The 12,793-nt window shown below is 40.1% G+C and overlaps 1 long non-coding RNA gene across 4 annotated transcripts; it reads right to left on the bottom strand.

Moving 5' to 3' along the window:
* Positions 1–8,955: 8,955 nt before the first annotated feature.
* Positions 8,956–12,418, bottom strand: LOC131227923 (uncharacterized). 4 transcript variants are annotated; one of them, XR_009162613.1, is made up of 7 exons: positions 12,310–12,418; positions 11,555–11,629; positions 11,379–11,459; positions 11,228–11,283; positions 10,633–10,694; positions 10,312–10,408; positions 8,956–10,002 (listed from the first exon to the last, which is right to left on the bottom strand). It is a non-coding gene; the product is annotated as an uncharacterized LOC131227923 (long non-coding RNA). The 4 variants fall into 4 exon arrangements; XR_009162610.1 differs by lacking the exon at positions 12,310–12,418 and having other exon boundaries at positions 11,555–12,259; XR_009162612.1 differs by lacking the exon at positions 12,310–12,418 and having other exon boundaries at positions 11,379–11,446; positions 11,555–12,259.
* Between the last annotated feature and the right edge of the window lie 375 nt (positions 12,419–12,793).

Below are 12,793 nucleotides of genomic sequence, written 5' to 3'. Positions count from 1 at the left end.
TGCTCATCAAATCATTATGGGCTGACCATTGAAGTGACTGAACCAACGGTTCCATTAATACAAACTGAAGACTCGAGGATGCGATGCATATTCTTGCATCGACGATCATATAATTCCTCTGCCACTATTACTAGTTGAAATTTGAACTTCTATAAGATATGTGCTCTTGTGCATCCAAGGGGATGATATTTCCATTTTCTGTGGGGCTTAAGATCATTTTCTCCACTTCTTGCCATGATTTGTTCTTGAATTTGACATTTCATAGATATGTGCATTACTTCATCTAAGTAGGTGATATTTCTGCAGACAGCTGAAGATTATTTGGTCCATTTGTTCGAAGACGGAATGATTTGTGCCTTCCATGCAAAACGTGTTTCGCTCAGTAAGTTTGATTTCTTAAAAATGATCCATTTATCTTTTTGTTAATTCAAATTGAACTTCTTACATGCATGAAATCGTGCTCAGATCTCCACACATTATATGCATTGTTAAGAACCGTGTCTACAGTTAAAGCCAGTGCCTTAATGGTTGACAGTGCATTTCAACATTGAGGCCTCATATGTGATAGTGAATGTGATAGTTTGGCTCACTAAAACTGCAGCCTGGGGTGACTGACTTGGTAAAATTGGCCTGAGAGAGTTCCTGTCTGTGTTGGAGACAAGTGTGAGATCCAATCTAACCCGTCTTGAGGGCTGGCCATTTAGATGCCTTGGCCTAAAAGCTAGGCCTGCCCACTCAAAAGGTGCGCCTCAATGTTAGAAACAAATGGACAGCTAAGGAAAACTCAATGTTAGAAACAAATGGACAGCCAGGAAAACTTAATCAATTGTCTTAACCATCCATTTGTTTTGTAAACTATGGGCAGCCTGCCAAATTTGTGAATAGGCATGATTATTCGACAAGGTTTCTACACTATGGGAGCTACCTGAGGGACCGATAGGATCATGCACTCATATGGGACTCCCACTTTTACGGGATGGCATGACCCAATGAGGCCAAGACCATGACCAATGCCTTTTCAGCTTGATTAGGGCTAGGGCTCAGGTGATCAGAGCCTGGCTTGGCCCTAGCTTGAGGCATTGATACTAGGGCTGCAACTTGGGTATGGCACAACCTGAACCCAACTGGCCCAACCTGAGTATGGGTTGAATCATCAAGGTCCTTGGGTTGGGTTCAGGTTGAAAAATGCCAACCAGATTTGAATTTCTGTTGACTAAATTTGGGTCGGTTTAGGTTGGGTTGGGAGTAATCACATGTAATTGGTCATGTTAGGTTGGGGTTGGTCACCTTGTGTTGGAATTCTGATAAGGTTAGCCATTAGATTGCAGGTTGGGTCCTCTTGATGTCGGGTTGTGCTTGGGTCGACCCTCAACCCAACCTGCCCAAGTTGAAACAGTAAAAAAAACATCACGGTGGCCCTTAGAAAGCTTTCAACGGTGGGTTTCATTATCACTGCAGCTTCCTTTGGTGTGGTCTACAAGAGATGTGGACCTGCTTCATTCTTAGAATCATACCTTAAAATGATTTGATAAAAGCGATGGACGGCGTGGATAAAACACTTACATCACGTTGGGCCGCACAGAACCCTGCCTGGATGGATTACCGTGCGGGCGGGGGTAAGACATAGTCCGCGTCCGTGAAATTACCCCTGCCACTAGCAAATGACTATTAGTCGGTGATATGTGGACCCCAATATGATGTATGTATCCCATCCATGCCGTCCATCCATTTTTCAAGATAGTTTTATTTTATGAACCTAAAACTAAGGTGGATCAAAATCTCAGGTGGACCACACCATGATAAAACAGTAGTAATTGAGTGTCTACCATTAAAAACCTCCTAGGCCCACTGTAATGTTTATTTGACATCCAACCTATATATTAGGTCATATAACCATGGATGAAGGCAAAAAAAAATAATAAAAAAAAAATAAAAAAAATCAGCTTGATCCAAAACTTTTGTAGCCCCAAGAAGTTTTAATGGTGAGAGTTCAATCAACACTGTGTGGCCCACTTGAGATTTTAAATATTGCATATCAGACCCAGTTGCAGCATAGTTTTACACGCATGATATCGTTTAATGGCCTAATTTAATTGTGTTTGTGATGCAGAGTGTATTTACGAGCATGGACTGAAAAAGGGTGGTAAAAGCATGGATTTGACGCTCCGAGAGCACCAAGGCAAGGAACGGACTCTAGAAGACCAAGAGCGACGAAATTATACACCAGGGGTCCGCGGAAATCGAGGAATTGAAGCTCAAGTGGCCTGAAAAGTCAGCCAGGATGCAAGATTACAGGGTTTCTACCATCCGTTCGGTTCAAAACTTCACATATGGCCTAAAAACCAAAAACTAACCGTACATGTCAAATTTCAGCTATTGGATCCCCCTGGAAGTGGCCCAACGGACAGATCAGCCCATAAATCAGTGAACTGGGGCCCGCTTGGTGTCTGAAAGTGCTTCAATCTTGGGCTCAACGATTCAAATGAGTTGACAAAATGGATAGACGGAGCGGATCTCTCAGAAAACATCATAATGGACCCTATGGGAAGCAGCAGTGCATAGTGCAAAATTGCACTCGCATTGTACCGAATCAAGCCGATTGGGTCAGCGCCCGCTGACCCGATCCTTCTCGCATACGGAAACAGCGGGCGGACGCTGATCGTCCGTTTTCATGTAGTGGGCCCCATCAATCACAGTTTTTGATGATCAGAGCCGTCCATACACTCTGCAAGGTGACCAACACCGTCGCCTAGCTTTCCTTTTTGGCCCATGCACACACACAAAGGCAGATTTCATAAAAACGCAGGAATGGACGGTGGGAACAAAAATTGTATGGGCTACACCGAATCTAACATAAAACCAGCCGAATCTTACTGGTTTTTCGACGCGAATCGAATGGTCGGAGTGGATTTTACACACGGCGCCAATCAGCGGTTCGCCGCCTTCACAGCGCCCGACCGCGCATGCTCTGTTCGCATTAGGAAGCTGCGGTCGATCCAGGTGGGCCATCATCGCCGATCGAAACAGTGATCCGGACCGTCTATTTTGTAGGAGGGCTAAAACCGTCCGTAGGGACGTTATCTCTTTGGAAAGAAGACGATGGAAGTGGAAGTCTTCTCTTCCGTTTTCTTGGCTGCAAAACGCTCCTACGCAGGAGCCTTGTGTAAAACCTTCCGCGCCTACTCCTACTCGGACGGTCTCCGCCACCTATCTCGGGGAGGACTCTGCAGCAGCTCCCGGACGACAGCTCTGTATAAGAGGACGGAAGAAAGGAGGCTGAGGTACTGGGTTTTGGGGTCGCTTGTCAGGGAAACGGTATTGTTTCTGCTGCTGCTATGCACAAGAGGAGTGCGGCTGCTGTTTCTTTTGGTCAGGGAGCTGAGGCAGCGTGCGAGGGACGGTGGGATCAACAGAGTTTGGCTTTGAAGGAAGGAAGGAAAGGAAGAAAAAGAAGAAACAGAGAAGGACGTACGGCTGGCTTGGGTTTGGGCTGGCACGTGAGCTAAGCCTGGTTTTTCTCTTCTTTTCCTTTATATTTCCTTTACTTTATTAATGATCAGCCCATCCATGTGTGGCTAACCCTCTTAGCTGGGGCTAAGAGGTGAAGCCTGTAACGAGATGGGAGACAGTATCTCATGCGTTTAATTTGAATTTCTGAACTGAGTTTAAGTTGATTATTCAAGGAATATTTTTCTTAGTCTTTCATGGTCTGTTGTGACTGAAATTACAATATGTTTGCAATGGCTTTGAATATTTCTTTCACTTTTTTATGTTTATGAAGTCAGGAAGCCCTGTTGTTCATCATTATTCCATGGGCATGGTAGGATGACAGTACCCTTCCTGATCTTCATACGTTGTTGGTTGGTTGGCAATTAGTTTAATTCTGTTGTTTACTTTGTCTCCTGGGCATGGTTTGATGATGGAATCCATTCTAATTCATATACCTTTCATCTCTTGAAAATCAGATCAAGTAAGTTCAGTTTGAATTCCATAATCCTTGATGCAGGCATAAGATCTCCCTGATCCCTACAAGTGGATCCTCTGAATCCCTAGTTTCTTTCCTCTGAATTCCTTAAAGTTTTAGATAATTATTCCACAATTATTTCTTAAATCCTATTTGGTTTAGATCGCATCTTAGACTAGTTCTATTTCTACATAGTTTCAGGAAACGTACAGGTATCAGTCCCTGTGGATTCGACCTCGGTCTTACCGAGTTTATTACTACATCACAACCCTATACTTGGGGAGTGAACACCCACTACCCTCACAGGCCATCAAATGCATGGTGTTCACACCATAAAATTATCTGGAAAAATGGATGGACGACATGGATGAGATACGTATATTATGTTGGGTCCACATAGCACCGACCACTAGCCATTGGAGAGTGGTAGTGGAGTAGCCCACCCGTTTCCATTGGCTGGTGTACCACACACCTCCGACTTGGTTGGTGTGGTTATGTGTCGTGTGAAGACGAGCACTGGTGTTCTTATAGCTCCAAATGTACAAATGGTTCAAAGGAAATCAAAATTACATTGGCCTCAAAATGTTGTATTTATTATATCCAAACAGTTCATCCATTCGGAGATATCTTTTTAAAGCATTAATCCAAAAATGAATTGTTTACAAGCTTTAAATAGACCATACCATAAATAGAAGTAGGACAATAATTATCACCGTTAAAACATTCATAGGGCTCACCATAACGTGTATTTTCCATCCAATTTGTTCATAAGGTCAAAAATACCTAGATAAAGAGGAAAAACAAATATCATATTAATCCAAAACTTCTGTTACCCAAAAAGGTTTCAATGGTAGATGTTCAATCCTCTATTGCTTTTTGTAATGTGGTCCATGAAATCTTTAGATCTGTGTTATTTTTCGGATAAATCCTTAGGTCGAGTTTGAAAAATCTACAGACGGTTTGGATATAATACATACATCATAATGGGACCCACATAACATGGTGACGTCAACACACCAGCTAGGTCGGTAGTGTTTGGTACGATAGCCAATCCACATCTTTGCTAATTGTTTCTTTTCCAATGCTAGTTGCAAACCACATCTTTGCTTCCTATACCTCTTCTTTTATTTCTGAAACTTGAAGTCATATTTTGGAAATCGAGACTATTCATCAGTTGTGGACCCACAATGGATGGCTTATAGTTCAAAATCACACTAATAGAACAAAATCTATATTTAAAATTTTGACCTGCATATGAACAGATAATAAGAGTAGTGTAAAAACCGCTACATTCTCCCATCCACGGTGGGACCCATGGATCATTTGCCTAGGGTAGCAAATCATGGGCTCCACCTAGCATTTTTGAAAGAGCGTGTATACTTATTTAAATATACTATAGAGCTGTTGATGTTATATGAAAAACCGAGTGAACTATCACTGGTATGCTGTTGTTGTCACGCTACATGATTTCCCGTAGCATGTTTGATACTTATCCATATCTAACAGCCTTTAGCTGGCGCTGCCACAGACATCAAGTCGAGTCGAGTCGAGCTCGAGGCGAGCTAGTGGATCCAGTCGAGGTGAGCTTACTCCCAACCCGACCCAACTTGCACCTGATTTAACCCAGCCACCCAACCCAACCCCAAATCAAAATATATATATATATATATATATATATATATATATATATATATATATATATATATATATATATATATATATAGAGAGAGAGAGAGAGAGAGAGAGAGAGAGAGAGAGAGAGAGAGAGAGAGAGAGAGAGAGGGTACCTTGTTGTTGGTGTTGAGAGAGAGGGGAGATCTAAGGTGAGTGCAGGCTATACGGCTGACACAAGTTGGGCAGATGATGAGTCAAGTTTGTGCCAGTGGCCAAGTGGGGAGAGAGAGATGATTAGGTAAGGAAGGGAAATGATAAGAAAGGGATGGATGGGTAGAGTAGGGTTTAAGTTTTTTTATTTTTTTTTATTTTTTAAATATAATATCTATATAATATATATTTGAGTCGAGCCAACCTCGAGCTTCGAGCTAAGCCAGGTTCGAGTTGAGTCAAGCTCCACTATGTTCGAACTTGTCTCGTTTTCAAAACGAGTTGTGTCATATGAAGCTTGACTTACCTTGAATCATCGTTCGAGTCGAGCTAGATTGAGCCCAGCCGAGCAAGCTTTTCAAGCTAGCTTGACTCATGTACAGCCCTACTGCCACATGGTTCAAATCTCCCTTTATATGTGCGTAATTCACTTCCACCTTACCGATATGAGGTGGGACAGGAAGAGGATCTGAGGGTCACTGAGGGGCCAATATGATGTATGAATTTTATACACACCGTTCATCTATTTTTACATATCATTTTAGATTATGACCCTAAAAATAAGGAAGATCCAAGGCTCAAATGGACCACAAAGTGTGGATTAAATTCCTACGGTTGAAAAATTCTTGGTGGCTACATAAGTTTTGGATGAAGATGATAATTGCTTTTTTCACTTCTTCCAAGTGTATGTGACCATATCAACAGGTTGGATGGAAAATAAACAATATGGTCGACCCTAAAAAGGTTTCAATGGTGAGCATTCTTAGCACCCTTGCTTCCTGTGGTGTGGTCCACTTCAGACTTATATCTGACTTATTTTTGGTCCAGTGCTCTAAAATGTTATGGAAAAAATAGAAAAATGGTGTGGATAGAATTCATACATCACGGTAGCCTCTCAGTGTCCCTTGAAGCCTCCCCTGTCCTGTCCGAACAGGCGAGGGTGGTACCTAATCTGCGCGCTACCAATCGAAACAACTCGCAGAGAGACATGTACCCTGATTTTTGCAGGCCACCAATGAGATTATAGAAAATTCACTCTAATTATTAGATTCCATGTCAAATTTAAAAATAGTGTCCAAAATTTAGGTCCATCTGTGCTTCAGGTGGGACAAACCAAGAAAAATAATTTGAAGGATGAGTATTGCATTGTACACTTTTTTGAATCATGTGATTCACCTAAATTACAGATGAGACTGATTTTTTTATTTTTTATTTCTGAACCTAAGATAAGGTGATGCAACTGTTGATTGGGGTAGATTTCACATAGTGAAGCCCACCTTAGGCACCATCCTTTTGCTTGCTAGTTCCCATTAACATAATCTAGCTTGTGTATTTTTATTTTTATTTTTATTTAATTACCTTAAAGTAATACACACAGCTATCACCACTGCAGGGCCCACTACAGTTGGGAGGAGAAAAGATCTTGCTAGCTGCTTAGCAGTACACCTCATTCCTGGAATTTCATACGTTCAACTGCAGTGTATTTTTTACCGATCGGTGCAGTCTACAAGATGCACGGATTAGATCACCACATGCGTGTGGAGTACCAGAACAGGGACCTTTCAAGTTACAAACATTTCAGATTGATGCATGACAAAAATCCTAAGGTTTTAAACACACGTTTATAAATAGAATAAATGGTCTGTTTGGGAAGGCGATCATCCAGGGCACAATCAGGATCATGCCCTTATGCCAATTCAGGTGGGCCTTATATCTCCACCTCTGATTCTGCACAAGGAAGTAGCATTTTAACCCCAAAAAGAAAAACAAATGATCCACGGTTGTGATCAAGCCAGGAAATGCAGCTCTCCATGTAAAATCTGATGTAGAAGTCATGGGGCCCACCAAAATTGAGATTAAAAGGTTAATTTTGTGGGACACCCTAAATTCTTGAAACTTGTTATTTTGGAGAAGTAACATTGTTTTAACATCCTGATTCAAACCCCTGCAGAAGTAGATAATTCAACTTCCCCAACATTCTTTTAACAAAAGCAGGGAGAAATGCTTCTGTCATTGGAAATGACCTGCAACTGAAAATAGTGATGTGGAATGGAAGGTAATGAAATTATGGCATATATGGTATTTTCAATCAAGTGGTAGAAAAAGGAGTGAACAAAGATGGATAAAAAAAAGCTCATGGTGGCTTTAGCACACAGAGTTTACTCTGTGGGGCCCACTGTAATGTATTTGTCTTTTCCATGCTGTCCATCTGTTTTACCAGTTCATTTTAGGATATTATCCAGAAATTGAAACATAGCCAAATCTCAACTGGGCCAGACCACAGGAAACAGTGGGAATTCAATGCCTACGGTTGAAAACTTTTTGAGGGCCACAAAAGTTTTGGATCAAGCTGATATTTCTGCTTTCCCTTCATCCATGTCTGTGTGACCTTATGAACAGGTCGGATGATAGATAAACATAACTGTGGGCCTTAGGAAGGTTTCAACAGTGGGTGTCATTATTCCCACTGTTTCCTGTGGTGTGGTCCACTTATGCTTTGGATATGCTTCAGCTTTACGCTTGTGCACTAAAACGATATGGTAAAACGGATGGCTAGTGTGGATAAGATACATACATAACGGTGGTCCCTACAGAAATTGGCATCCACATATTTCAACAGGAAAGGAAGCTCTCCCTCAAATACACCTCAAATGTACACTTCAATCTCCACCATCTATGGTGACAGTGATTGCAACTGGTCACTTGATGCGGGCCATCTAGTTTGATTTTTTGGTAATGTGTTTGGTGATGGCACATAATTAGAGGTACCACCACAGACATGTATACTTCATCTCATGTGCCTTGCAGGGGTGGGTCCCACCCCAAAAGCCTCAATGATCAAACAATCCTAACAATTCCATCTGTAGCCTCTCTCTATTCAACATAAATGGGTAATCGTGATCCTGTTTTTGATACAGAACTATGGACAATCGGTCACATGGTTAGTAAATGCAATGAACGTTCAGTTTGGGTGTGATTAATCTGGGAAAAAGGTTTCATGAAAATAAAAAATAAAATGATCAGTAAGTATGATTAATCTGGGAAAAAGATTCTTGACATGTATAAGTCTCGATGTGGAGGGCATGGGCCCATAAAAAAGGTTAAACAGAGAGATCCACAACCTAATAGTAAATACAATGGCCAATCAATTACTTAACATAAACATAGCACATGAAACTCATATGATTACTTGTAACATGCATAACAGTCAGACTACAGATCTGTTTTTCATGCATTCTAAAATAAATACAATCTCTCTTTCTTCCTCTACTTAAACATCCATATATACTTTATCCTTCTAAACTCAACACAAGGATAGAGCTACAAACAGCTAGCAAAGTGACTGTTGCTTTTCTGAAACCTACTCGAGAAGCATAGCAGCTGATAAAATTGCAAACAATGAAGAACATCCATGCTCGATCTGAAGAATCCCTTTTGAACAAGAGACTGCCCACCCTTGACAGAGAATTTGAGAGGCCTATTGGTTCATTTTCAATTTGGAGCCTGCTCTTATGTCAGAGGGTCTACTGCTTGATTAGGCCTGCATGGCTCATGGGTGGATCATCTGGTATGTCAATCTTATCAGCCCTATGGTGACAGGCAACTGTATAAATATCTCATCAATTAGAAAATCCTATCCGTCCGAGTAAGAGCCTTCAAGCAAATGGGTGATGACAAATATCAGCCATTTTTATACAAACTGTATAAATATCACATTCAACAGAGAAAATTGGGTAGCTAGGATTCTCCTATCTGCAAGTTTTTTGTACAATCACCAACAAACATTAGGTGTGTGTAGATTCTGGTCTTCATAATCTGACTATGCAACTGAAATCAGGTAGCACAGATTCTGTCTTCTGTACAATCACTCAAAATGGTAGGGGCGAACAGATGGATGGTGGTCTTGATCGTTTGTCCATGCAGTCTAGTGGGCTACATCCATGAATGGACTAAGCCACAGAGCCTCAATTGCAAAGTAGACAACCTTTACTCCGACTTGCATCCCCCTTTCCCTCAAATACTTGAACAAGGAAGGGATGAAAGGTACCAGGTCTGGCTTCTCTAATCCAAGCTGTTGTATCCGATGGAAGTCTGGTCGAATCCATTCATAGAATGGTACTTGTTGGAAGGTGCAAAATTGTAGCCACGTCATCCATAGGAAGATTGAAGATCAAGATTCGACCTGTATCCGAAACTTCAAGTATGCGCCATCTCTGAAACACAACGGTAACTTTGGATTAAATATTTTACCCCAAACCATGTATGAATTAGTCATTATTCATTTAAATTTAGAAAACCATGCATGTACCATTGAGCCATCAAATTACATGCATGCCGACAGTGATGTCTCTGTAGATGTTGCTAAACATTTTCAGATGTATATCTACTAATATTACTGTTTGAGTTACTATAATACAAGGAGATGCAAATGCTCACAAATATATTATCATCATCATCTTTTAACCTTTGTCCCAGTGCAAGCTATAGCATACAGATGTTGAAAACGAAGAAAGTACAATTACCTAGTATTCTCAATGTGAATAAAGAGATTTCATCAGAGATTCTTCCATTACTCTGAATTGGGCTGCATTATTGACATTTCCTGGCACGGTTCAACAGCTGCCAAAATAAATAAATAAAAATAAAAAATAAAAATGTAATGCTTTGCAAATTTTCATTATTCTGTTCTCATGCCAAGTCAATAAGGGATGGTTGGTAAAAAACGCTTTCATGCTCACACAAACATGTAGGCTACAAGTGTTTGCTTGTATGCATGAAATACAAACACAAACAATGCAACAACTTTGAAGTCCAAGAAACTATAGCGATAGACAAAACTCCACCTCAATCTATACTTCTCATCAGTGAGTATTTCTTGCAAAAGCTGTAACCAATTTTGCAAATCCTGCACATATCCACAATGCTATAACTGTTAACTGAGCTTCTAGAGAAGGTTATGTATACAATACATCGGTATATACATTCCTATGAACATACACCAGTTCCTTTGGCTGTTGTGGAGATATTACATAAATAAAGTAAACACAGGATTGAAAATATTAGAAAGTGGATAGAAATTTTACATTTGAAGGAGTTAGTCCTTGTGGATGCACTTCTACGGAGGACAAATATGAGGGCCCTCACTTGTGCCATCTTATCAATCTTTTAAGCATCCATTTTCTCAATCGAAGTGTGGCTCACCTAATGAATGGATAAAACTGCATCCATTTTCTCAATATAAGTGTGGCTCGCCTGATGAATGGACAAAACTGATGGTAGGCGAAGACATATTCATCATGACACCAGTGTGTTGAAGGGCTTGGATCACCAACATGTGTTTCAAGTTTTGACTTTCCATGAGACAGTCATATTGGGTGTCTGCAGATGCATGCCTGCAAATAGCATGCCTCTTGGGTTAGTGATTAAATATAACAATACCTTTCATCGGATAAAGATTTTACATTAATCTTGTGATCCAGACTTCTGAATGATTTCTGCAGAATTGCGAGTCAAGAGATCCACAAAACCACAACATTAGGCAAGGAATCATAAAAGAGTATAAGAAGCAACAGGACTATATAAAACACACCAACACATGTATACTCCTGATGGTCAACAAAGCACAATCTTGATCTTATTTTCAGAATTCTGTCATTCCTGTTGCAAGTAACTGAAAAGATTTCAATATTCATGAATGCATTTCATTGGATGAATAAATGATAAGCATAAGTATGTTGCTTGTTGCAAATAAGATAAACATGTCACCTTTTTGCACATTCTCAGGTACTTTATCCCCGAATATCTTTTAAAGACTAATCAAATCACTGAAATAAGACAAGCCTAAAAGAGTAAAAAGAGTAAAGCATTCCATTAGAACAAATCTTACACATTTTAAACAATTCAGGATTTAAAGAGGAGCAGTCAATGTAACCAAAAAATAATGTTGTGACAATGCAACGTCGACACAAATATGCATACCTATTTTGGACATGGACAGCAGTGTTTTTTTTTTTTTTTTGGACAAGGAAATAAGTAGAAACAAGGTCCTGGAAAACCCACCACTCTCAGATGTCTGTACAGATGTATAATGACAGACGAAAGTTGTTTTATTAGAAATACCTCATATAAGGTCAATTTGGAACCAAGAATAGATATCCTAATAAAAACCACAAGCTGATAGGCATCTAAAGTTATCGCCACATCGGCGTGCATATTATGTTTTTTTTTGTGTGTGTGTGTGTGTGGAGGAGAAAGCGTGATATTTCATCAATAGACATTTTACCAAAAAGTAAAGAAACTTCTCTGCCATGGCAACACCTTCTTAGATGACTAAAGCAAAGATTTTGGACCACAGCCGGGCTCTTAAAACACCAAAAATAGCAAAAACAAGACATTAAAAATAGTAGGTTTTGAACAAAAAGACGATTTTGATCCAGAAAACAGCCCTTTTATTTATTTATTTTTTTTTACTTTTATTTTTTTTATCGAGAAATCCCTTGGGGCCAACCAACATATTATACCTGAATCTGATAACTGGCACAAAGTAATGACTGTCAGAAGCTATAGTGCGTGTGCAGGCCATTTTCTCCCTAGATTGAGCTTTTCGGCTTGATTTCTTTCTATTCTAGCCCTTCAGTCATCTGCAACCTGTTCTACATCAGAGCTGCTCATCCTTTCTTCTCTTCAGTGTATCCCAAACTTCAAAATTTACCCTCCAAATGCATTTATGTCGATCTCAACATTTCTTTCTTTCATTTTTCTATGTTGTTTGATGCAAATTCATAGAAAAGATTTGTTGAGTGAAATGATTTCATACTCGGTGCTCATTTTGCTCATGCCCCTTAGTAATTCTGCAAGATCAAAGCACCCTGAGAGTATCAAGGTTTGCAAATGGTGAAGGGTGCTAATGGATTCAGGAAGGGCTCATATTTGAATACAAGACATGTTGAGGTATCTTAAACCCCACCTTTTGCTGATGAGTGGCTGTAGCCACCACAAAAATCA

This window comes from Magnolia sinica, chromosome 15 (genome assembly GCF_029962835.1).
Source record: "Magnolia sinica isolate HGM2019 chromosome 15, MsV1, whole genome shotgun sequence".
Lineage (NCBI taxonomy): Eukaryota > Viridiplantae > Streptophyta > Magnoliopsida > Magnoliales > Magnoliaceae > Magnolia > Magnolia sinica.
Note: the sequence above shows the minus strand (reverse complement) of the source record. Positions and strands in the feature narration are given on the sequence as shown.